The sequence below is a fragment of the Dermacentor andersoni genome, chromosome 10 (genome assembly GCF_023375885.2).
Source record: "Dermacentor andersoni chromosome 10, qqDerAnde1_hic_scaffold, whole genome shotgun sequence".
NCBI lineage: Eukaryota > Metazoa > Arthropoda > Arachnida > Ixodida > Ixodidae > Dermacentor > Dermacentor andersoni.
The window spans coordinates 95072769-95100479 of record NC_092823.1 but is presented as its reverse complement, the minus strand read 5'-3'; the positions used below and the strand labels follow the sequence as shown (position 1 = coordinate 95100479).

General features: G+C 44.3%; 1 long non-coding RNA gene across 1 annotated transcript in view; it reads left to right on the top strand.

Moving 5' to 3' along the window:
* The first annotated feature begins 23390 nt into the window (after nt 1–23390).
* The window catches only part of LOC129380265 (uncharacterized), a 38784-nt gene continuing 34463 nt past the window's right edge, over nt 23391–27711 (top strand). The window contains exon 1 of the long non-coding RNA XR_008608285.1: nt 23391–23507. This is a non-coding gene — a long non-coding RNA (uncharacterized lncRNA). The remainder of the gene's footprint in view (nt 23508–27711) is intronic.

Here is a 27711-nt window from a genome sequence, read left to right as displayed (position 1 = left end):
CAATAGAAGCTAAATGTGGCGTTACGTATGTGAGTAACGAATTAGCAAAGTTTAATGGTGTTCGACGTTGAAACGCTGAACGGTTCAGAAAGCGCCACAATTAAATGGAATAATTCTTGAAATTGACATGCCAGGACCAGGACATGGACGTGAGGCACACCTAAATAAGGACTCCTAATAAATTTTTGTCATCTACGTTTCCCTAATGTGCACCTAAATCTAAGCATACGATCATTCTCGCATTTCACCCCCCTGGAAATGCGCCCACCGTGGCAGCTGTGACCACAGTATGCACCTGCGCTTTGGATATCGGTTTGAAACCATAGACGTTACAAATGGACAATGGACACAAAGTGGAAGGAAGTGTCTTATAAAATACATTATAGATAAGTCTATATACAATGTGGGTCTTCACAGTGCAAGCTAATGGGTAGTTACTGACAACGGCCACCCGCGGCTCGAAGTTTCAATCCACATCGAAGACCTATCGGAGCCAATACGCGCCAATACGTAGTGTTGCCACCAAATATCAATGAATATCGAGATATAATTAATACGCATCAAGCAGGAGTGCTAATTCATCTTATATAAATAGATGCCATCTTGGCTTTAGTTCTTCCTTCTTTGATATTTGGGTAGGGGTCTGACCTAGCTCTAGGCTCCAAGATACTCCTATGCACAGAGCACAGGCATACGATGTAAAATAATTCACACCCTTAAAGTGAAAAAGGCGTTAATGTGTCTAAAAATTACATGCTTAGGGTTTGAGTTACATAACTGACACTTTAGGGGTGTGAGTTAGACATATTTACAGCGTTTTGCGCATTTATTTTACAGCGTATGGTGAATTTGTTCGCAAGAAAAGAAAATACAGAGGCTTGCAGCCGAACCCCCAGCATTCACATACTGTGCTTGCAGGTTAAAGACTACCGGTAACTCTCTACACTCTATCGCACGTACTACGTTCCACAATACGAAGGTTTGAACCGTCCGGGTTAGTGTCCCTGCTTATAGTCCATGCATATGTAAAAGAATAATAATGCGGTAAAGTCTAAGCCAACCTCACGGGCAGCCCGAGGTTTGCGAGCGCTCAGTCTGTGCATAACTGCTAATCGTCAAAAATGTGTATCTGTCAAAAAAAATTGTCAAGGGCACTAAGCACGTATCTATCCCCAGCATATATAGGAGTTTATTAGCAGCGATCAGGTTGTTAACAATTTTAGGACTACAGTACAGTGTCTGCGATCCGGACTGAGTTACTGACTGATATCTCCAGTGGACTTTCTCTTCTTGTAATCTTTCCGTCCACCTTTCCCTTTCCCCAGTGTAGGGTAGCCAACCGGGATCAGTCCTGGTTAACCTCCCTACCTTTCATTTATCATTTTCTCTCTCTCTCACAGTACAAGAGGCACTGCTTTTTTTATTGGTACAAAGTGAGCGGTCTCTGTATCCGTTGTTTTTTTCTAGGACCGTAGCGTATAGGCTGTCCTTTTTAGCCGCATCAAGTTCTGAGGAAATCACCATATATCTTTAGTTTGCTCTACTTATTTACCTTATGGGCACCACGCGGGCGTGTTCTAGAAGGGGCTACGCATTCAAGAGGGTTACGCATATATATATATATATATATATATATATATATATATATATATATATATATATATATATATATATATATATATATATATATATATATATATATATATATATATGTATGTATATATAGCTTACTGCATTGTCCGCATGTGCGTAGCAGCGGGAATACGTAAAGATCTTAAGCGACATAACCAAATCAAAATTTTCATCAACATTAGCATGCGTGTTTTATTGCAGCCTGCGAACGCTGTCCTCCAAATGCTGGGAATGGGACAGCGTTTGCCTTCTTCGATCAGGCACAAAATAAGTGCGTCGAAGTAAACAACCAGAGTTGCAACTTCTTCAGATCGGTGGACGAATGTGAACATTACTGCTTCATGGATTTTGGTTCCTTCGAAAAGTACCTGGAAAAATAACCAGTGGTGAGTGAATACCTTTTTGTCATGTGTCAGAATTTTCTGAATAACAGGTGTTATTACCGCTCACTCTTTTTCCCTAAATGGTTACTGCGTCTAAATTATCCCCGAACCTTCCCATCTTTGAGTCCGCATATCTCCGAAATAAATATATGCCGCCATAGCATAACGAAGGAGAAGCGGTAGCGTAAGACACCTAGACAATCCTCCGAACTCACAGCCGCTTCGGCAACGTTAATTTCGATAACCGGGAAAGATTACCTCAGCATTTTGATTACTTTCGTCGTACCTGTACCATAAAGAATTATGCCTATTCAAAGCATGTCTCGGATATTATGGGAAGCGAAGCTTTTTTGAAGCGGTTAAACAGCAACTATGAACTGGATCATTTTGCTGGTGTGTCTTAGGTATGAAGAAAACAGGCTTGTGCCCTTGCTACACAGTGTGACCCAAGCGGTGACCATCTCAAAAAGCAAGCTAGCGTTGGTACAAGGGCGATTGCGGCCGATACAATAAAGAGAATAAATTTTGGCCGAGTGGTTAGAGCATCGGGATACTGTGCTGGGAGCTTAGGCTCAATGCCGCTATTGGACACAAAATCAATGTTTTTAAAAGCTTGCGCTACTCGCGAAGATCTATTGAGTTTAGATCATCCCGAATCTAAGGAGATAAGACAGAATGCATGGACCTTTCAAAACTGATCAACAAGGCGAAAAAACGGAATATACTAAATTATAACGTGAGAGAGACTGAAGAAGGCGTAAAAAATGGCCCCAGCCTGAAATCAGTGAGAAGCAAATTTGGCATAGAAAAAACCAAGATGTACGCACTGAAACATAAGCAGGGTAATATCATCTGGAATCTCGAAGGTATAGTAACAGCAGCCGAAGAATTCTATACTGACCTGTACAGCACCCAGAGGAGTGAGCATGCCTCCATTCGAATCAGTATTGAACAGGATACAGATACTCCTTTAACTAGCGATGAGGACAAAAGAGCCTTGCAAGACATGAAAGGGGAAGAGCGGCAGGAGAAGATGGAATGCTTTGAACACTGGCGGCTCATTATACGAAGTTTCTATTGAGTGCAAGGGTCCCAGAAAACTGGAAGAACACAATAATTATACTAATCCATAAAAAGGGAGACGTAAAAAATTAAACAAAGTATAGGCCCATTAGCTTACTCCCTGTGTTATATAAAATATACACCAAGATAATTTGCAACGGAAGAAGGGCAACACTGGACTTTAGGTAACCAAGCGAACAGGCTGGCTTCAGGAAGGGATACTCCGCAATGGATCACATCCATGTCATTATTCATGTAATCTAGAGATCCGCAGAAAACAATCAGCCTCTTTATATGGCTTTCATAGAGTATGAAAAGGCATTTGATTCGGTAGACATACCAGCAGTCATTGAGGCATTCGGTAATGAAGGAGTACAGACCGCCTGCGTAATTATCTTGGAAAATGTCTACAGAGGTTCTACAGCTACCTTAATTCTGCACTAGAAAAGCAGGAAGATACCTATAAATAAAGGGGTCAGACAAGGAGACACAATCTTTCCAATGCTATTCACTGCGTCCTTGGAAGAAGTATTCAAGCTATTAAACGCGGCCACGGCGGTCGCATTTCGACGGGGCCGAAATGTGAAAACACCCGAGTACTTAGATATAGGTGCATGTTAAAGAACCCCATGTGTTCGGTTTCTGACATTGTTCGGTTTCTGACATTGTTCTATTAAGCAATACTGCATGCGAGTTACAACAAATGATTGGGGACCTTAACAGAGAGAGTGTAAGAGTTCGGTTGAAGATTAGTAAACACAAACAAAGATAATGATGAACAGCCGGGCAAGGCAACAAGAGTTCAGGATCGCCAGTAAGCCTCTATTGCCTGTAAAGGAGTAGGTTTATATATCTAGGTCAATCATTCACAGGGAACCCTGGCCAAGAGAATAAAATTCATAGAAAAATAAATATGAGCTGGATCGCATACGACAGACATTGTCAGTTCCTGACTGGAAGCTTACCATTATGAATGAAAATGAAGGTGTCCAACCAGTGCATTTTATCAGTGCTGATTTATGGGGCCGAGACTTGAAGACTAACAAGGAAGCTTGAGAACAAGTTAAAAACCACGCAAAGAACGATGGAACCGAGAATGCTAGGCATAATGTTAAGAGACAGAAAGAGAGCGATTTAGATCAGAGAGCAAACGGGTATAGCCGATATTCTAATTGACATTAAGAGAAAGAAAATGGAGCTGGGCAAGTCATGTAATGCGCAGGTTAGATAACCGCGTGACCATTCAGACAACAGAATGGGTACCAAGAGAAGGGAAGCGCAGTCGAGGACGGCAGAAGACTAGGTGGGGCGATAAAATTAGGAAATTCACGGGCGCTAGTTAAAATCAGTTGGAGCTAGACAGGGGTAATTGGAGATCGCAGGGAGAGGCCTTCGTCTAGCAGTGGACATAAAATGGGCTGATAATGACGATGATGATGATTCGGGAAAACAGCAGCAGTACCTAGCAGCACCCAGCTGTCGCTGTCCGGGGCACCCGCAGGGTTCACGAACGAAGCTGCACATCAAAATCAAATGAACAATTTTTGCTGCAAATGAGTAGCAGTGACGGTCGAAACATTTCTGAAGAAAAGAAGCAAGAGTACAACGTCCTAGTGCAGTACCACGTTAGAGGAGCGATGTTCACTTTTCTAAGCTGGCCATCGGGAATATTATTATCAATTCACCTGCTCACTGTTATTTGTTGCGCCTTGTGTATTACTGTCTTCTGCTTTACGCGCTAAGTGCTCTTCCGAGCACTCGAACTCAGACTTAGACCGAAGTTTAAGCGCGATTTGTGAAATGCTTCGACTATTGACGCAATGCTAACATATTATTCCCTTTGTAGTAACTACGATACTACTGACTGCAATGTTATAGGAAACACTCGCCGGCTACGTTATTCTGGTCAAGAATCTTGGCGTCTCTCCCAGTGTTTGACAAGACTAGGAGCCCTAACGTAAATTGCGGGCATTGCTACAGCGATGTGAAAGCATTCGGGTATATCTCGTTTAGTATATGTCAGCCGGACTAAATGCAAAAAGCGTCATAATTATTGAAGAGTTCATGATCGACTGCCGGCCAATCCGGATGACACTGCATTCGGTGTCAGTTGACTAGTATAGAAGATGGTGTCGTGTGGTACATTTATTAGCCAAAGGCGGCTTATAATCACAAGGTGACAGCAAGCAGGAGCAGTGTATTGACAATTTGACTCCACGGTCCGCGCCCACATCCATGTTTTGTTTAGGTAATTAGGACTCTTTTTCGCTCCCGTTTATTAGCGCTACAGAATGTAGGCCTGAATAAAGGACAAATTGTTTTCGCAGTTCCTTTTCTTCATGTATCGTGAATAGCCCGAGCGGAGCATAGCCAGTGCAGATCGTTAGCAGCTCATTATAGAAAAGGAATAGTATCGAGCAAAAAACGCGTTGTGTAATACGGGCCGTGCGGTGATTTTACATATTGGTTTGAAAATGAATGCGTTATACATTAAGTGGTGTAGTGCATGTCCTTTGCGGTTCCCTGCGACGTACGCGACTACTGTAAAATTTGATGGGCATAAATACATGAAGGAGAGAACAAACATAAAAGAACACTTCTTGTGTACATTTTTTAGAACAGCTTTCTTCAAATTACCCCACTGTTCAAAAATCCACTCGTGTGTACTGAATCTCTAGACGTACTGGTGACTCGTCTTCAGAGAACGCGTAATGGCGCTATTCCGATGCACAAGACACATTATAGTATATTTGTAGCTCTTACGGTACATTCGCATTTACTTGCTGGACACTTATGTTCGGCGATGTCTTCACGGTGACTCTGTGTAAAAATAGAGTTCGGTATCAATACTGATTGACTGATCAATTAACAATTGACCCAAAACTAATAGAGCGAAGCTGCAAAACGTGTTAATGATACAATAAGCTATATTTGTTTTACTCTACACCGTGCAATGAAACATGTAGAAAGAAATCTAGTGCACTTGTACTGTGTTTATTGAGGCTAACGAACATCCTTCTTTTCTTACAGGAAAATATTCGCCCTTGATATGACGTATGCGCTGACAGGAATTTTCGTAGAAGAACGCTCTCCGTTGAATTGCACTATCGGTGATTGGATTTTAGAAAAAAACAAAAGTCAACAACATTTTGCAACTGGACTTTCATAGTTTTGTTCACTTTACGACTATTTTACCCAAATTAAACAGTGTGTACTGCACATGAAGTTTCAAGATTGATGCGTGACACCCTGTAGTACGGTACCCGAATGATGCATCGGGGAAGTACAGCATCCCTGGCCATGCATAACAGCATTTACATTAACGACGGCGTAGCGCACTAGGCGACGAAAGTCATAGCCCCTGACATATTGGGTGTAATGCCTTGTGTTTCACATCTTTTCTTTTTCCTTTGCTACACGCAATCAATTTTTTTATTTAGCGATTCGGCACGAAATTGCTAAGTGTGATCAGGTCAACTGGGTAGCTTTCTTTTTGTTATTTTCGATATCTACAGAGCAATGGGCGACAAAAACAAGTGTGGCTATTTCAAGTATATTGCAACGCAATGGAAGTAACGAAGTAATTAGGTGAGCAGGTGAACCTGAAATCTATTTCCAAGCGCCGCAAGGATACAAGAAGAGGTCTGTAAAAACTTGATGAGTCTTACTTCGCAAATGTGGTCTCTGATGATCATCGCTACTTCACCGTAGCAAAGCTAGAAATCTTTTTTTCCTTAAGATTTGCCTGCTCTGAAAATTTCAGATTTTTCCAACGCATAGCTACTTACTGACCAATGCTAGATGAATCGTTTACGTGGTTACACAGTGCTTCTCAAAAGCCGTACATACATACATACATACATACATACATACATACATACATACATACATACATACATACATACATACATACATACATACATACATACATACATACATACATACATACATACATACATACATACATACATACGACTACGCCACCGCTGGTGCAGCGGTGGCGTAGACGTAGAACACCCGCCTCATGTGCAAGAGGTCCATGGCTCGAATCCCGGTGCGGCGTAATTTTCCACCGGATTAAAAAAAATCCGCGTGTTGATAAAATTACATAAACAGGCCTGGAGTGTGGCCTGATCCCGGTGACCAGATCCGGTAACGCACTCCCTCACCAGAGCAGCGTTTGCCATATGAACACAACAATAAAACCCCAGCCCCCGCAGTCCCTAGCAGCTGCGAAGCAACTGACCACGGCGGCGGTCAGACTTGCGACGCAGCATAGGGTGCTAATAATCCCTGGCTCCGGACAGGTCGCCATTGGAATATGAACCTGGCAACGTTTAACGCTAGAACGTTATCTAGTGAGGCGAGTCTAGCAGTGCTACTGGAGGAATTAGAGGGCAGTAAATGGGATATAATAGGGCTCAGTGAAGTTAGAAGGCCGACAGAAGCATATACAGTGCTAAAAAGCGGGCACGTCCTGTGCTATGGGGGCTTAGCGGAGAGACGAGAACTAGGAGTCGGATTCCTGATTATTAAGAATATCAGTGGTAACATGCAGGAATTCTAAGCATTAACGAGAGGGTGGCAGGTCTTGTTGTGAACCTAATGAGGTACAAAATGAAGGTTGTACAGGTCTAGGCCCCTATATTCAGTCATGATGACCAGGTAGTCGAAATCTTGTATGAAGACGTGGAATCGGCTATGGGTAGAGTGAAAACAAAATGAACTATACTGATGGGTGACTTCAATGCCAAGGTGGGCATGAAGCAGGCTGGAGACAAGGCAGTGGGGGAATATGGCATAGGCAGTAGGAATAGCAGGGGAGAGTTATTAGTAGAGTTTGCGGAACAGAAAAATATGCGGATAATGAATACCTTCTTCCGCAAGCGGGATAGCCGAAAGTGGACGGGGAGGAGCCCGAACGGCGAGACTAGAAATGAAATAGATCTCATACTCCATGAACCATGCCATCATACAAGATGTGGACGTGCTCGGCAAGGTGCGCTGCAGTGACCATAGGATGGTAAGAACTCGAATTACCATAGACCTGGGGAGGGAACGGAAGAAACTGGTACATAAGAAGCCGATCAATGAGTTAGCGGTAAGAGGGAAAATAGTGTAATTCCAGATCAAGCTACAGAACAGGTATTCGGCTTTAACTCAGGAAGAGGACCTTAGTGTTGAAGCAATGAACGACAATCTTGTGGGGATCATTAAGGAGTGTGCACTAGAAGTCGGTGGTAACTCCGTTAGACAAGATACCAGTAAGCTATCGCAGGAGACGAAAGATCTGATCAAGAAACGCCAATGTATGAAAGCCTCTAACTCTGCAGCTTGAATATAACTGGCAGAACTTTCGAAGTAATACAACAAGCGTAAGAGAGCTTACATAAGGAAGTATAATATGGATAGAATTGAACATGCTCTCAGGAACGGAGGAAGGCTAAAACCAGAGAAGAAACTAGGAATTGGCAAGAATCAGATGTATGCGTTAAGAGACAAAGCCGGCAATATCATTACTAATATGGAAGAGATAGTTCAAGTGGTTGAGGAGCTTTATAGAGATTTATAGAGTACCAGTGGCACCCACGACAATAATGGAAGAGAGAATAGTCTAGAGGAATTCGAAATCCCCCAAGTAACGCCGGAAGAAGTAAAGACAGCCTTGGGAGCTATGCAAAGGGGGAAGGCAGCTGGGGAGGATCTGGTAACAGCAAATTTGTTGAAGGATGGTGGGCAGATTGTTCCAGAAAAATTGGCCCCCTGTACACGCAATGCCTCATGACCTCGAGCGTACCGGAATCTTGGAAGAACGCTAACATAATTCTAATCCATAAGAAAGGGGACGTAAAAGACTTGAAAAATTATAGACCGATCAGCGTACTGTCAGTTGCCTACAAACTATTTACTAAGGTAATCGCAAATAGAATAAGGAACACCTTAGACTTCTGTCAAACAAAGGACCAGGGCGGATTCCGGGAAGGCTACTCAACAATATACCATATTCACACTATCAATCAGGTGATAGAGAAATGTGCGGAATATAACAAACCCTTATATATAGCTTTCTTTGATTACGAGAAAGCGTTTGATTCTGTCGAAACCTCAGCAGTCATGGAGGCATTACGGAATCAGGGTGTAGATGAGCCGTATGTAAAAATCCTGAAAGATATCTATAGCGGCTCCACAGCCACCGTAGTCCTCCATAAAGAAAGCAACAAAATCCCAATAAAGAAAGGCGTCAGGCAGGGAGATACCATCTCTCCAATGCTATTCACAGCGTGTTTACAGGGGGTATTCAGAGAAATGGATTGGGAAGAATTAGGGATAAACGTTAATGGAGGTTATCTTAGTGACTTGCGATTCGCTGATGATATTGCCTTGTTTAGTAACTCAGGGGACCAATTGCAGTGCATGCTCACTGACCTGGAGAGGCAAAGCAGAAGAGTGGGTCTAAAAATTAAGCTGCAGAAAACTAAAGTAATGTTTAACAGTCTCGGAAGAGAACATCAATTTACAATAGGTAGCGAGGCACTGGAAGTGGTAAGGGAATACATCTAGTTAGGGCAGGTAGTGGCGGCGGATCCGGATCATGAGACGGAAATAATCAGAAGAATAAGAATGGGCTGGGGTGCGTTTGGCAGGCATTCTCAGATCACGAACAGCAGGTTGCCTTTATCCCTCAAGAGAAAAGTGTATAATAGCTGTGTCTTACCGGTACTTACCTACGGGGCAGAAACCTGGAGGCTTACGAAAAGGGTTCTACTTAAATTGAGGACGACGCAACGAGCTATGGAAAGAAGAATGATGGGTGTAACGTTAAGGGATAAGAAAAGAACAGATTGGGTGGGGGAACAAACGCGAGTCAGTGACAGGTTAGTTGAAATCAAGAAAAAGAAATGGGGATGGGCAGGACATGTAATGAGGAGGGAAGATAACCGATGGTCATTAAGGGTTACGGACAGGATTCCAAGGGAAGGGAAGCGTAGCAGGGGGTGGCAGAAAGTTAGGTGGGCGGGTGAGATTAAGAAGCTTGCAGGGACTACATGGCCACAATTAGTACATGACCGGGGTTGTTGTAGAAGTATGGGAGAGGCCTTTGCGCTGGAGTGGGCGTAACCAGGCTGATGATGATGATGATGATGATGATGATGATGATGATGATGATGATGATGATGACATGCTATCAGAGACACCAAAACACGAGCGCATATTAAAATTTAATCTCCAGATTTTGTTCCCGTCATATTACCTGGTGGTTTGGTGTCTTTCTTTAGCAGGCAGCAATTTTAATAAGCCAGATTGCAATAACGCGACAAACGCTGTATTCTCCTACGAGCAACCCGCCGGCGGCTTATAGGTATTCAAACCCGATCATCAAGCAATGGAGCTGAAACATTTGTGCTATGCCGACTCTGCTACATCCTTCACACTTTCTGGGGCGCTTTTTTCCCCGGAAGTACAATATTTTGGTATGATACTTGAAGCTTTTCCTAATAAGTGCTATCGTTGAAGGCGTTCTCGTGAAGTCGAATTCATCAAATGCTTTACTCGTGAATTACAGCACTCAAGGTGCCCACACGTAAGCTTGGGTGATCCGTGGTGAATACAAACAGTGGCGTTTGCATACTACAACACACTTGGTTACCTTAATAGCAGCTAACTATGCGTTTGCTTGAGTTCTGCCCCCCAGGTGGCACCACTGACCCCGCTGTTCACGTTTACACCTCTGGTAGCCCGCAATTCCGCAAGCGTTGTTTCACACAGCGGAATACCCTACAAGCACAAGCTCTTTATTTTCACATGGCGCCGACGGTACACCAGCGGGCAAGAAGGGAAAGGTTTAAGCCACCCTGGTGGCATAGTGGCTTTGGCTTCGCAATGGTGAGCCCAAGGCTTCAATTTCCGATCCCGGCTGCGGTGGCTGCATGCAACATGCAAAATGGAAATGCAAAAACGTCCATGTACCTTGCATTGTTTGCTAAAACCTCAGGTGGTCAAAATTAATCCGCAGTCTTCTTCCACGGTGAACCTCAAGATAATATAGTAAATTTGGTACGTAAAACCCCAGAATTTATTTCTTGATAGACGGCTTAAACTATAAATGGTGTATTGGGCGAACTTACACTGCCTAAACAAAGATACATCTCGGAGGCAGGGAGATAGCAGCTTACGTCTGACAACTAAGATGCATGTTTTATCGAATCTTCCAAATGGCCGGTGAGTCCCGCCGTGGTTGCTCAGTGGCTATGGTTTTAGGCTGCTGAGCACGAGGTTGCGGGATCAAATCCCGGCCACGTCGGCCGCATTTCGATGGGGGCGAAATGCGAAAACCCCTGTGTACTTAGATTTATGTGCACGTTAAAGAACCCCAGGTGGTCGAAATTTCCGGAGGCCTGCACTATGGCGTGCCTCATAATCAGAAAGTGGTTTTGGCACGTAAAACCTCCAGCATAATTTACCAGGTAATTTCTCAAATGTTACAAATAGCTCAGTAATGGAGCAAAAAATTACATTTATTGTAGCTTCTGTTTGAAGTGCGCCAGCTTTCCTGTATTCAGGTATAGTTCCGTAAAACACTTTACATAATTGTGGCGCATCATTGTACCCTTTACAAAATTTCACATAATGACATGACATGACATAAACTTTACATTTTACAAACAATTTACATAATTGTAGCCAGCTACGAATCCGTTGCACTGTGGCGACCGCATTGAGGTCCTCAGCATCATGTCGTGGGTTCAATTAAAGACCATGGCAGCCACATTTTCATGTTAGCGAATGAAACACGAAGGAGTTCGGTGCACGCTCGAACGCTGAATGGTCGAAATTATTTCAGAGGTCCCGACCACGACTCTAGTGATAACCCATGAGACGCCTTGAAAGTGGAACAGAACAATTCATTTTATTTTATTACCTACAGCACAAGCTGAACAAAGGATTCTGTACACAGACATCTTATTCTACACTATAATAAGATGGTCAACGCACGAGAAAGAATAATTTTCAAAATGGAAAGGGAGAACGCTCGACATTCAGGAAAACGGTTCGATATTTCCCGCATACTCGTTCCGGGTTTCAGAGTGAACGCCCTAGATTTTCAAATTGATAGAATCAAGTTCTTACTAAAGTACACTGCTGACGCAAATTAAGAAAAGGCTGCTGGAACAGTTCCGTGCGCCACTTTTAAATTTCAAAGTGTACGACTCATGTTGGCCACCTTCTTGGAATAAGATGGAACAGCAGGGCGAGCTTTGCCACGACATCTGTATTTCCAATGAATATAGAAAATGTTTATTTTATATTTTATGTTTTAGTAAAGAAAAAAACAAAGCAACAATTAAAAAGAAAGAACTGTAAGTACGCAAGTTCAGCGAGCATAAAAAAATAAAGATAGGTTAAGCAATATAGCACTACCGCAGTGAGAATTTTATACACAGTAAAGCTTTATCACAAGTTTCGTTTTACATTATCAACACAATTAAAAAAAAACTAGTTTCGCTGGCAAAGCGAACCAGAAACGCGATAGCTACCTAAATAATGCTCTACAAACATTAGCTTGTTTTGTGTGGTGTTTGCTGGAGCAAACATCTGCGGCACGACATGACAGCTGCGAGATGCAATGTGCAATAAGATTGAGCGCCGTTTCTGTCATGTTTGACGTACTGAAAATTCAAAATGAAGTGATAGTTGGCAAAACATGTTACACTGTACGCTTTAGACCATTTCGTGGCGTGTTGGAATGAAAATTATAAGGTGAGTGTAAGGAATCTATTCAGCGGTACTAAAACAACTGTGAAATCGTATTCGTTTGCGGCAATTGCCGGCTCCCAGTACTGAAGTGGAAAGATTGCTCCTTTTCTCCTCCTACCTTCGTGCAGAAGTGTGTGCATTCGGCATGCGTTTGGTAGTTTGGCGACATCACGTACCCGACCATGTGGGCCCAACCATCCTGCGCCCATAGCCATGCGTGCCTTAACCTCGTTCGGAGAAAAGGGGACCCTTGGGGTCGAGCCGACACCGAGTGTGTGGATGTTTAAGGCCCCTCGCTCTTGCATCCCACCTGTATTGCCTCCATTGCGGGTAGTCGTCAACTAACGAATAACCCACCCGAGAGAATTGTGTAGTCGCGCTTTTGTCTGATTATCAATCTCAGAGGTACTTCGCGCACTTTCGGGGGTGGTATATCTGTCTAGCTGTCTATCGATCCGTGTCTATCTCTAACCATATTTTTCTTTATTCGGTCACTGGGTAGCCCACGGTCTGGTGGTTAGAACACCGGCAAACTGTGATGAAGGAACATGGTGAAAACCAATCGTCAGGCCAACTTGGGTCGCGGTTTTGCAAGATCGGGTAAGCGCCGCTAATTGGGCGATATGTTTCGTGTCAACTTCAGGTGACACTTTTCAGGCCCTAATTATTTGGGATTGGAAGTTTCTCCACTAGAAAAAAAAAATGAAGCCAACCGAGCTTGTGCAACACAGTCGGTAGGTATACGTTTTCACTTGCCGTCGTTTCAGCAAGCCAGCGTCATTGAACAGAGTTAACCACTTTTAGAGTCCTGCGTGTTCCCCTAAAATGCCACAAGAAAGGCACATCCATGGCATATTCTCGCAGGGAAGCCCCACGGTTCAGAAAGGGTGGTATGAGCCTGATAAGCTGTTTCACGTGAGTGAATCTGAACGTATTGTGCCGGCCTACAACGGCAACATACATCCTTTACAGCCACCTACGCAGATAAAGGTGAGATATAGAAAGCAAGAAGAGGAATGGCAGGGAGGTCAGCCAGGCGAGCGCCCTGTTTGCTACCCTACTCTAGAGATAAGGCAACGAGGGGGAATAAAACGAGGAAAAGAGTGAACATCGAATGCACGTGTGAGGATGCACAGGAACAATGTGAGCGGTGTCTCCAACCAGTATACTTCGATATCTGTACTCCTGTACGAAACGACAGTGACGGATGTAACCACGGACCGAGTATATTGACAAGCCCATGAAATGTTTAGGGCGGTGACGTTTTGGAGACCCAAGGGACCTCACAGTTTCTCAATTTACAGTTTCGGAATGCGTAATTCCTCTGTGCACTTCTCGACCATGAGCAAACCTTCACTGATATTCGGCAGACAGTCCAGTTCTGCTCACCATGGGACACACCGCTACACACGCATTCGCAGGAAGGAGTTGACGACTCGTGTAAAATTGCTGGACACACTTGCGTATAAAATGCTGAATAATGTTTTACAGCGAAGCTGTATGCTTGTACTGTCCAAGCAAATTTTCGTGTGTTTGACGTGGTAAGCAAAAAACTTCCCATACGTGGGCGGATCCCGGAGAGAGTGCAATGCCGGGCTGGCGCGCGGCGGAGGTGAAGCAAACGTTAAGCACTCCCCATACGTGGGCCGATGTCAAAGATAGTGCGAAGCCGGGCCGACCCGTGGCGAAGGTGAAGCAGGCATTAAGCACTACCCATACATGGGCCGATCTCAAAGATAGTGCAAATCTGGGCCGACCCCCGGGGAGGTGCAGTTCGCCATTAAGGACCTACATACGCAGCTTCGCTGATCATCCTTCTTCCCAGAGTGGAAGGGCACTGAGTTTTTCTTTCATCACAGCAGCCGCGGCCGATTCTTTTTGTTCTTGTTGCTGTTGGTGGTGCTAAGTGACCTGGTTTCCTCCTCTTGCTCTGCTTTCTTTCTTTCGCATTAACACGTTTTGCTGCTACAATAAATGAGCGAGGACGCACCCCTGCCTGAACACCTTCTCTTCCTTTTTTTTATCTCCTGCTCCTCCTCCTAGTAAAAACTTGTTCTAGGCCTGTTACAAATGCCGTGTGGGGAAGAACTTTGCGCGCTTTGTTAATAATATAATATAATTGCATCCATACCTGGGACGCAATACATAGGCCTAGATAGTGTTTGCACCCTTTCAAAGCATACTCGTAGTTTGAACGTACACTTAAAGAACATTTACAAACAGTGAAGTTCAATACGCAAGGTGCAGGCAATGCGTAACGTTAGGAGGACCGCTTCGTTAAATGATGTCCACTCCAAACTGCAAATGAGAAAACAAACATTTCATCAAGTTGCACTATTCGTAATTAAACAGCAAACAACGCTCCTTGAGAAACCTGTTTGTTTAAAAGCCTAGAATAATGGCTCGCCTTTTTTATAAAAGCAAAGCTTGAAGATTTGACAACGCCGGACGGCAATATTTTTTTCCTTAGAATGTGCCATTATACCGGCAACACCTCACTCTAGATATTTTAGATCACAGACACAAAGGACATGCCCAACATGTGTTAGCAGACGTTATTAGCCACCTTTCCCGCAGTTTCAATACATAAATTGCGAAAGCCCTAGCATTCTTTATCGGTACACTTTCAAGATGCCAAGTGTCACTTAAACAGCCTAGCACGCCACTTCCAATAAATACCAAAAGAATTTCTGGAAAGCAAGCTTTATTTAAAAGGAATGACTCGGAACATGAATAAAAAGAAACGAATTGTGTTACTTTTACTTTTCTGTTGTTGGAAAATGGTTCTCGCGGTCGTCATTGCCGCCTTCTAAAATATTATTCTGTACGATGCAACAAGGGTAAGCTTAAAACGTTTATTATTCATTTTTCTACAGAAATAGGATTTTATGTTCCTTTTAATTATTGATATTGCATTGATGTCCTCTGAATAATTTGGCGCCACGAGCTGCGCTTTGATGTAGCATGCTGCACGCTTCCGAGGTACCACAACAACCAGGCTAGTGAATTTTCTAGTCTATACGGTTCCTGCATAGTAACGATAGGACTACTTATACTATCAAATCTATTTTCTGATCCCATAGTTCGGAACATGCTACAAGTGTTCTTTTCATATGCTTTAGACGGGTTCCGGTAGGGTAGATACACATAGGCCGTAAGTTAAAGCATGCGTATTGGCTAGAAGTGGTTGAGGCTCGATACATGCGCTTCTATTTCTTGCCTAGTTATTACTAACCTGTCGACAAAGCTCATTAGCGTCCGGTGTACTATGATCCATCATTTGCTTTATGGGGTGGGCTGAAGCTTTATCGTGTGCTTCTTGCCACCTCCATATAGCATTTATTGTTAAGTTGTCTTAATGAACGTGACCATCAACATTCCCATTATAAGCCTTATTATTCTAATAAACTCCACGGATGGTGCCATAAGTGTTGTACTCCCACAAGTACTGCCTTACGCCTGTCCAGTGGCATCAGAACGCATCTGATTTCTCCAGATTTTGAAATCACGTTATTTCGCCTAATCATCTTCTGAGCTCAGCACTGTTTCAATTTTCTTGGCCGCATTGAATTTCTCTATTATAACACAGTTTTTCTTGTCCATGCACTACACGTCCTGCCCACTTTATATCTTTCATTTAATATTTACGAAAACACCGGATACGGGGGAAGTCGGGGCAGCCCGCCCTGAAATCTAACACAAGTGTAGACACAGATCAGAAATCACTGCAAGCAACCTTATTAGGCATCTGAAAAACTGTCATCTAGCCAGCTGATACGCAATGTGTTGTCTAGGGACATATAGTGGGACACTCCTGTCTACTGCTTTTACAGCGTGCTGTTCTTTGAAACCAAGTAAGCAAGCATCGCAGTACTGAAATGTCGGTTGGTAATGCGTGGTGCTATCATTCTTGCACGAAAGTGGCTCCCATTTATGCTGGAATACAGAACTACGTGTAATTAACCACGATGGACAACTAATTAGGCTCACTGTTACATTCAGGAATAAAGAACTTTGTGTAAAAAATCACGAGGCTACAAATAACCATGGTGTGTGTCTCTAAACACGGTATGCATTCTATATTTAAAGGTTCTTTATTTGATAAAACATTTTCACCATTACTTGGCTCTAAAGACCACGTAGAGAAATATGTCTTATTTCGCCATAATTTGATCTCGCCGTGGGGGCTTATGGACTATAGCGTTCTCCTATTGAGCAGGAGGGCTATGTTCGATTCCCGGGGATGATCGCTAGCGGCAATGTCATAGTGAAAGACTGCAGAATGATAGTGTACAGTGCATAATAGGACATCGAAAGGTCAAAATAACTTTGCAACATTCCAGTATGGCGTCTCACAGTGAGGTCTACTCTTGAGGACGCTAACGTAATAATTTAGTTCAGTATTTATTATGCAGCACCAAGCGCCTAGCAGTGTTATGTAAGCCGGCATTTATTTATTGCGAATTCTAATAAATACATGCAAAAGTGCGCGAAAATCACATTTTCGCGAATAAAATAGGTGAAACTGTTGATATTCTTCAAAATGGGTTCGGGTTTTCCTGCACACTCTTGAGGAATTTGATTTTGTACGCGCTCTCACCGCGAACGCCATTCTCGATAACTGGTTTTTAGGAACGCGGACAATGTCGTCATAATCCTCGTCCGTTTCATTCACCCATAACCGTCACGCTTAAAGTCTCTATTGCGCCCATGACATTGCAGAAATTACCAATGCGATTGGTGCACGATAGCCCAGTGGCAACAGCCTCAGGCACCCGTTAACACAGGGAAGTGAATTTAATAGGAGCGCCAATTGAATGTCCAGCAGCCGCTTTCTCAGAGTAGCAAAAATGGATCTGGGAGGCCATGCTTTTGCGGACCGTATGGGCCTGTGGGCCTGAAGCAACTGCAGGGTAGGGAACACATCATAGCGGACAAGCATTCCATACCACTTACATAACTGGTAGTTGTGGACATGACATGACAATAACTTTATTTGAGTCCTGAGGGACTGAGATCTTGGGAAGCTAAAACCGAAGGCTCCCGAAGATAAAGTCGGTGGCGCCACCCACGATGGGACCGGGAGATGAAGTTCCGCCGCAATGTCGTGGGCCCTCTGGACAGCCTGGAGTTGCATGTGGAGATTGCTGCTCTTGAGCGATTCCTGCCATTGTTCTTTCGTGATGGGTGAAGAGGCGTTAAGGGCTGGGCACAGCCAGAGCATGTGCTCAAAAGAGCATGAGTCATGACCACATTTGGGGCACGACTGTGAGTGGGCAGGATCTATCCTGTTAAGAGACCGAGGAGAGGGATACGAACGGGTTTGCAGAAGTCTGAGTGTGCTAGCCTGAGGTTTGTTCAATTTAGGGTGAGGGGGTGGAAATGTCCTCCTGCCCAGTCGATAATGGGAAACAATTTCATGGAAAGTACATAATGGATCTTTGTGGATGTTGACCTCGTTACGAGCCTGGCTACCCGCGACAGCGCGGTACGTGAAATCACGCGCTCTCCGGTGGGCCTGCTCGTTAGGATTACATCCAAGCGGATTAACTGAGCTATCTAGATAGGCTGGGAACCACGAGATGTGGTATTCTTCGCTGCTCGCCCTAGTCTTTTGAAGTGCTTTAAGCAAAATACTGTTCGCCTGTTCAGGTACGACAGCGGACGAGAAGGATCTAACCGCCGTGCGCGAGTCCGAGAAGATGATAGCGGGAACTTTTGAGCTGTGAAAAGCCAGAGCGATCGCCGCTTCCTCCGCCAAATGAGCAAACTTCGTATAAACAGAGGCTGCACTGACCAGGTTGCCTGCCGCGTCTACCACCGAGACAGCGAACTTATCCCCACTGTCATATCTGGCAGCATCCACAAAGAGGGCATCTAGTTTCTTCTGATTTATCTTTTTAACGATGGACTTGGCTCTCGCCAATCTCCTACCCTCGTTATGCACTGGGTGGATGTTTCGCGAAACGGGCTCAACCATGATGTGATTTCTGGTTTCGCGGAGTTGCGGGCAATGTTTATTTTAAGTAGTTTATCTTGTGCTACATTCAATCGATTTGCCGATGTGCGTACGTGGCAACATATTGCCATACCACAAGTATAATAAAGCCGTTGTATGTCCCGTACTACTCTATTAGGTGGTCTCTGTTTCTAAATCACGCCCATGATTATTACTGCATGTGGGCACAAAACATTCGTATTGGCGGTAGACCGGGACGAAGATTGTCATTGATGTCAATTGGCAAAACTAGGCAGCTGAAGTTCTTAGCGCGTGTATTAGCAGGAGGGCTAATAAATATTGTGACATGCGGCTTCCGATAAAGTGGAAGATATCTAATTTTTTTCCTTCTAAATAACCTCGAGAAAGGTCAAGACTTAGAGAACATTCGGGGAATTTCTGTTACCCTATCCAGTGAAATAATAATTAACAGTGTCTTTTATAATAAGTTTCGTACACAGTTGTCCAAATTTATCCGTATAACAAGGCATCTCACCAGCCTCCATTGCGTGGTTTGGTTATGCAATGGCAGTTCTGGTCTAGGGATCACTTTACAGCAAACAATTTAGAACTGTTTCAATATTAGTCGACATAGGAGCCTCTATAAAGCTGCATTGCGATGCTGCTAGGAGGTGAGCTTCAATGCCAACGCGAACATTCTTTGCTTCCGCCTCGACTGTCGTCGGTAACTGCCCGCTTCTTCCCCTCCTCTTCTCATACCTGAGTCGAGGGACCACGACACGTTTACGTCATGACACCTGGTCCTCTTTTAATGCCATTAGCATTATTAGCCGACCTCGGCCACCTGGCAAGCCGTTGCTCTCTGTTATCTAGCCCCGGAAATGCCGTTCTCGCACGCAAAAAAAAAAAAAAATCGACGAACCCATCTGACAAAGTAGACGTCAATGCGTTTTGCGTTCAAGCAATGTAGCGAAGCGCCGTTAGCTGAAGGCACCTTTATTTACAACATGTAGTGTTGGTATTGAGATTTCCATTGATTCGTGTTCAATGATGGTAGAAAATATGTTCACTAAATGTGGCACCCCAACCGCAGCAACTTTTATCCCGCCTGAACTGTAGAAGTTGGGTTCAGCATATTGGACTTCGAATAAACTACGGCGGGATTGAACATGCTTGCCTATTTAAGTGCAAAGCTTTAATTTTAATTATCAGCTTCGAGTTCAATGCTACCCACAAAATGGCATCACAAGGTGAAAGAAGTTCACAGTAGCGGAATCGTACGTTCAAATGTACTGCTCTGTACAGGTGTTGAAAGTTTTTTAAATATTTGTTTCATTCTACATGTGTTCGGCATTGTGGGCAAAAATAACGCGATTGTGTAGAGTCACGTGTTGAAGAAAAGGTGGTGTCGGTATCAGCGTGGGTGGCATTGTCTGTCAGTGAAAATTTCCGTGTACATTTAGGTATATGTACATGCCACGCCTTGCTATATGACATGCGGTACATGCGGGTTATATTGCCACACAATTCTATCACTAAAGTTGCTCATACTTTCTCTTGCATTCATGACAAAGGTGCTCCTTGGAATTTTGAGAATGATAGCCTGTAAGCAAATCTGACGAAACAAAACACAGACAGGGTATGTCTTTTATGTTAAATCTTCTCAGACACAAATACTAAAAGTGCGAAACCATAACAGTAACCAAAAATGATGTAATTTTTTTTGGTGCTGCGGTGCATGACCTCCGGGATTGCGTCTCTACCAGAAAGCTCGCCTTCGTAAGCGAGCTTGCCGCCCACGTTTCCCGGTAGACATTATGGTTACATAAGGTGCAAGTGCCGGGAAGCGTGAGATGAATTGCCTTGAAATGCTACCGCGTTTCACTCTTAAATTATGGAGTTTTACGTGCCAGAACCACTCTCTCATTATGAGGCACGCCGTAGTGGAGGACTCCGGAAATTTTGACCACCAGGGGTTATTTAACGTGCACCTAAATCTAAGTACACGGGTGTTTTGGCATTTCGCCCCTATCGAAATGCGGCCGCCGTGGCCGGGATTCGATACCGCGACCTTGTGCTCAGCAGCCTAATACCATAGCCACTGAGCAACCACGGCGGGTCGTGTTTCACTCTTAAAGGCAAAGTTTTCCCATTTTTGCTTATTGTAGTATGTGTGATTCTATTTTCGGCAAGCCTTGGTATCCTAATTCATCATTAATCATGTTTAGTAGTGCAAGTTTGTATTGGGGACATAGCTTATAACTGTGCATTGAAGTAATCGGAATAAACTTGGGCTTCTCAAAAAATTTCTCTCCATGCGCGATGAAAAAAATTCGAGTAATAGGTGCATTATTCACTTTTGCAAAGGTGTAAGTACATTGTGTTTTCGCTTGTGCAAGTTTCGCTGACGACATTGCCATACGTAGTGTACTATAGGAAGAAAGCTTTGGGTAACATTAAGTTGATTGACACAGCAAAAGGAATATAACGTCTGCCTTGAGTGCCGAAGATTCTTGACAGTTTACCGTTCAATACTCTTAATGTGCTCATTTCAGCTAATTTGCTCTCCAAAAAGAACCCCCAGCGTTCTTGTCGATGGCACCTGATCTATGTCACCATCGTTCAGTTTAATGGGAAAAAGGCTGGACTGATTTGTTGCGCGGACGAAAGAGAATTGCTTTTCTATATTAATGCAAAATTTTCATAGAAGCCCATGCATTCTAAACATGGCGGTTCATCGGGGCTCATGGGGCGCAGAGTCGTCTGTACCCAGAGGGAACACTTCCGGTGGAAGAGAAGAACAATGTGGTGACATATCTGTTATAAAGAGAAGTGTCGTCATTTTGTTCTGAAAGGCGCGAAATTTCTTTTGGTGGCCTGCCATTAGAGCTGTATATTCACACGGCCGACCATTTTACTTGATGGGCGTTTCGAGCTTTCAGCACGGAATGCGAAGGAAGAAAAGGTCAGCCGTATTGGTGTCGAAATCGCACCCCTAAACAGAACATGCTTTCTTTGCAGGCCGACGAAAGCTCTAGGCGTAGAGTGCTGCTTCTATCGTTGGACGCGAAGCCTGTTGCCCTGAGCAGTCGCACGAAACAGTATTTATTGATTATGATAAATTAAAATAAAGATTTCTTTACTTATCACACACATATAAAATTGTTTATGAGTTTTATTTTGGTTGAATGAATATTACTGTGTCTTGCTTTAATTAAAAAACATTTTCTTTCGTAATGTTTGTTCCCAACAAACAGAGTCTTGCTTCAATGGCTGCACCCATAACCAGCCTTGCTGATGTCGGTGACAATATGCTCTGACCGCTTTTCGGCCGAAGCTTCGCGAGCTATATCGATCGACCTTGGCTTGTCACTCAGTCTCGTGACAGATGAAGCACGCGCAGGTGGGACAGCGTCCACTCTTGGCCACAGACGTCAGGCTGAGCCGGAGCACCCTGCCAATATAGGTCACTGCGACGAAACACTGAAGAACCGTGTCTTAACCATGCTTAACAGAGCTTTCGCTCGTATAACTACGTTAAGCCACGTTGAAGCCGAGCCACTTTTTTTTTTAGTTTAGGCATCGAAAACACATTGTGAAACGTTTTTCTGAGGTCTCCACTGGTATATTATATATGACATTACGAACACAGGCCTCTGCACTTCAGCACTATAAGGAACTAGGATTTCTACGCGGTCAAAAATTTTCCTTTTCGTGGCGTTAAAATGTCCTGAGATCGACTTTTTCTGTCACTGCTCTTTGTGGTCCGTGCATGTATATGAAGAATGCATACGAAGAACAAGAAAAGAAGTTGCCGTTCTCTATTTTGCATTTTACATCTCTCGTCGTAATAGGGAGTAATGGGAATAGGGAATAATGAGACGCCTACACTCCGGACTCCCGAGGAATAACGCAACTACGAAGATGACGTCCCGCATGCATTTGGCGTTTTGTGCACGATCTCCATGGATACTGTTTGCCGCCCGGCGGTGACGATTGCATTCTGGTTTCATTTCCTGCTGTCGCTTTTCGCAGGCACGTTGCTCCGGGGGAGCTACGTAATAATAATAGAGGCGATACAAGGGAGGGTGTGCACACCCATCACCACGATGACCATTTAATCAAGACAATAAATGTGTCCGCACCTTTGCTCAAAATTCTGTGTCTCCTCTGCGTCCTGTGATAGCAGCTTCGCTGGTTGTTCACCTTCACAGAGCGGAATAAGGTCATAATTTTTCCTTCAAACATCTGCGTGAGAGCCAGTGTTTATGAAGACGAAGTTTATAAAAGGGAACGCAAATCATCAAGGAGCGTTCTTTGCAGATGACCTTTGAATATGTCATTGATAACGACCTGAAATTTATGCGAACGCCACTACCATTTATTCAACGCACGTGATCAGGTCTGTACTACAGTGAAGTAAAATAGGTGAAATAGAATGAAATATCGAGTGCACAGGCCTTTTTAACTCATTACATTCCCTTTAATGCTTTTGACGTCTAAGATAAATTAACAAAATGTCTTTTTTTTAATGTCACTCTCTCCTACAGCATATTTAGGCCCCCCGGCAGACATCTCACTACAGATTGCCTTGCAGGTTGTATATTCTACAAACATGCAGAAATTCATTCTGTTAGCATGTATCCCTCTCATCTTCGCCATAATGTTAACCGCAAATGAAGCCAAGCAGCAATATGGTTCTGAGGAGGAGCTAAGTATGACTTCTATTACTTTACTATTGTTAATGGCAATATTTTCGGGAGGCTCACGCTAACATTCCTTAGGTTTTCTCATGCACAGAGCAAGCCTACTATAACATACACCAGTGTTCCTAGCATTGTGCTGAACAAACGCTTTCTCACGTTCTGCAATGTATTTGTGAAACAGATGAATTATTCGGTACATTATAGGAACGCTTCGTATTGTGCGAATAACATTTCCTTTCTTTTGTAATAAGGCTCAATGGCAACTATTTTTTTCCTTTTAAGAACCATTGGAAATAGAGGTTAACCTTGACAAATATGCTTATGCTTATGCTATGCTTTATTTCACTCGTTAATGCACATCCCTACATTTTTTGTCTTCTCTCTCCTGCGCTGTTGCATTATAGAATATCGTAAGGACATTTCCACTACAACCTTTAAGCTACAAATTTTTAGCACTTCCGAGTACAGAACTGATGTTCACGCGTGTTGTGGCACCTTCTCCTACCGTACACCAAGAAATACCACATGTCCAACAATGAGGAATTAAATGGTAACACCATATAAAACACGCATTTTAGATTTGTTCATCCTGCGTCACTCGCTTCAGTCGGCTCTGATCCCATCCTGGCTTATGTATTGTAAGTGCTGTCTGCGAATAATCAACCCTACCACGGTGCTTGGTTAGCCATTAAGGCGTTGTAATGCCCCCGGTCTAATTTCGCTTGACGTGTATTGTAATTAGTGGAGTCGTTTGGGACAAGACCTAAAATACTTCACTTCTTTCTGATGCAACTGACACTGTGGTACTGAGCGCTAAATGCTTGCTAACACATAAATAGCCTACCCTGTCGACTATTTCTCTATTGGCAGCAATGTAAGAACTGAAAGATTTCTGAGCCCTTACTGGCGTTACTTAAGCAGCTACTGGCGCCGGCAAACGCAAATGGAATAGCGCAGCGCCTGAGGGGGTGAAGTATCTGCGTTCAGGAAGGCTCAGAAGGATCCGAAATTTTTGTATGTCAAATCCGAATAATCTCTGTTTCTTAACGTCAATGATGAGAACAAATGCGCTATTAATTTATATCAGTTCACTTTTATTGAGGAATATTTGTTCAGTAAGTTATTCAGAGATTTTAGTTGTAAGCGAAGGAGACTGGGAGAGAATACAGGGTAGAATGCCACAGAGGCAGCTGGCGAGCACGCGCTTGGACAGAGTATGTTTGCTATATTAAATTCGACACCCGTTGCCTGCTGGTGCTACTAGGCATCTCTCTTCAATTATCGCCGTCGACTGTCGCATCGGCACTCCATCGAAGGTCTGCTTACGTTGCCAGTGCTGTTTCTCTTGTTGCTCGCGTCTGCCCTGCTGTACTTTCAGCTTCTACGCACGGATTGGCTGGGAAAGGGCACCTATAGACTCACCCTTTCTCTCCATCGCGAAGCATCTTCGCAGCTGGAATATGAAAGTGATCATTAGTAGTGCCTCTCCTTTAAGGCACCATACAGCAGGCACACAAATAGGCGATAGCAAACCGGGAGTGAGTGTCTCACGTCAGCAATAAGATGCTCTATAGCTTCGGGCTTCACGTACGAACCTATCTGAGAGTAATCCACAAACTACACTCTCTACCATGTTGTAAAGCCCGAACGGTTCATATATTTCGTTCCATATGTTCGCAATGCCATAAATTGATTGGGCAGGTGCATGAATATAATTACGTTCGCATGTCTTTTCACGCTCCTGCAGGAACGTGAACTCAGTGTTTTCTCTGACCATTTTCAAAGGTGTTATCCGAAGTATTGAACGCCAAGACGTGGAAGAACCGAGGGGCCAGATTTTCGTTCGTCAAAACACAATGAAGCAAACACATAAGAAATCAAATGAAAGTTGTGGGAAAAATGTATTTGATGCTTCATTAAAAAAGTAGAAAGCAGGTAAAGGCAAGCGAAAGTGAATGAAACATTACATAGACCCCATTTACTGCTTAAATCAGCAATTCGCTTAAATGCTTAAATCCGCAAGGCGATACTGGTTGGACCAAAGTGTTTCTGTAAGTTCAGTAGTTGTGTGTATGTGTGTGTGCGTGTGTGCGTGCATGTGTGTGTGTGTGCGTGTGTGTGTGTGGGTGTGTGTGTGTGATGCGAGAGCATACGTGTCTTTGATGACAGCAGCCCGGTGACAATCCCATTGAAGACGATCGTATTGCGGAACGGCAAGATTTCTAAGCCGGTCGTTCGACGTGAGCGGCAGAGATGGCAATTGCTGGTTGCATAAGTAGTGGACGAGCTTAAGCTAGAGAAACGTGGATTGTGATCTCATTAGCCACTGCTGATCGGGTCTTCTAATAAAAAAAGAAAAACAGCGCCCAAGCGCTCTGTACAGATGCACTCCGTACCAGCGAACCTGAAAGGAGCGGCTCTCGTGTTTGTCACTGGGTTAATCCTGGGGGTTCATTATACCATGCCTTGCTAGGCTGCCGAATCCTCGGTACGCTGTTGCTGCTTGCGCTCAGCTGCATGAGCCGGCTGCAGCATCGGCACAGCGTAAACGAGTTCGTTCCCGGTTCTGCTGGCGGAGTTGCTCATCAAAAGCTGCCTGCTCCTCAGCAGCACGCATGACGCGCTGCCTACCCATTTAGGGAGCCGAAGGGAAACTGGTGCGCGCGCGCCCAACGGCGACAGAGAGCAACTACGTCTCTACCGGCGCAGCTAATGGCGCGCCTCTCTTTCTCTTTCTATTCGCGCATGCGCATGGAGTTCCTCCTGAGGAGTTTTAAGCGTACAGGCGACAGACGGACTGGCGGACAAATCGGCTAGCTATATGCAGCTTCGCTGTAATACGTAGCTATGGCAACCTAATGTGATGTACGTTAATACGACGAAGAATGAGGCGAAGAATGTTTCGAATTAATGAAGTACATCTCGCTGCTGGTTGAAGGCAAGTCATTACTCTTGCGATTCTCCACTTTGAAGCTACGGGGACATCTGTTCTTAAGGCCCTAGGCGGAATAGACAAAACGAGCTTGCAAACAAATTTTGTTGTATAACAACCCTTAAAAAAAGCACATTCCCAAAGCAAAAGCCGTTCGCAATGTCAGAACATTTACGGTGCCCGCCAGTGCAAAGACGAGCTGTGTAGTCGCCAAAAGGCGTAGGTGTGATGGTAGCGGTGATACGAGATTCAGTATTTGTGGCAACCGCAAGCGTAAGTCGATGCACTCAACATACACATCCATCGCAGCTACCTATGTAAGGAATATATTGCCACATTATGGTAGTAGCAGTCTTACAAACCTAACTACTATTTGGTGTGGGTAAGCATTAGAACGTGTAGTTCATGCAATAGCATGAGTTTTCACACTCGCCATGACACTTCATGACACTTGGGTGGCAATGACGGCACAGCAAGCACTGCCTCACGTATTTTTCTCTTAATGTGCAGTTATCTTGGCCAGCTTCCTATCAACCTTCGCAACGCACGTGGAAATCAAGCTATCGGATCCGTGGAGGACAGCTTCCTGCAAGCCCAACAGGTGTCGTCGGCTTCGTTGAGCACCGCTCATAAGAAGCAGGACTATCACTGAGGCTTCACTGGTGGCAGCGAAGGCGCAGCAAGCACTGCCTCACGTATTTTCCTCTGAATGTGCAGTTATCTTGGCCAGCTTCCTATCAACCTTCGCACCGCACGTGGAAATCAGGCACTCGGATCCGTGGAGGACAGCTTCCTGCATGCCCAACACGTGTCGTCGGCTTCGTTGAGCACCGCTCATAAGAAGCAGGACTATCATTGAGGCTTCACTGGTGGCAGCGAAGGCGCAGCAAGCACTGCCTCACGTATTTTCCTCTGAATGTGCAGTTATCTTGGCCAGCTTCCTATCAACCTTCGCACCGCACGTGGAAATCAGGCACTCGGATCCGTGGAGGACAGCTTCCTGCATGCCCAACACGTGTCGTCGGCTTCGTTGAGCACCGCTCATAAGAAGCAGGACTATCACTGAGGCTTCACTGGTGGCAGCGAAGGCGCAGCAAGCACTGCCTCACGTATTTTCCTCTGAATGTGCAGTTATCTTGGCCAGCTTCCTATCAACCTTCGCACCGCACGTGGAAATCAGGCACTCGGATCCGTGGAGGACAGCTTCCTGCATGCCCAACACGTGTCGTCGGCTTCGTTGAGCACCGCTCATAAGAAGCAGGACTATCACTGAGGCTTCAC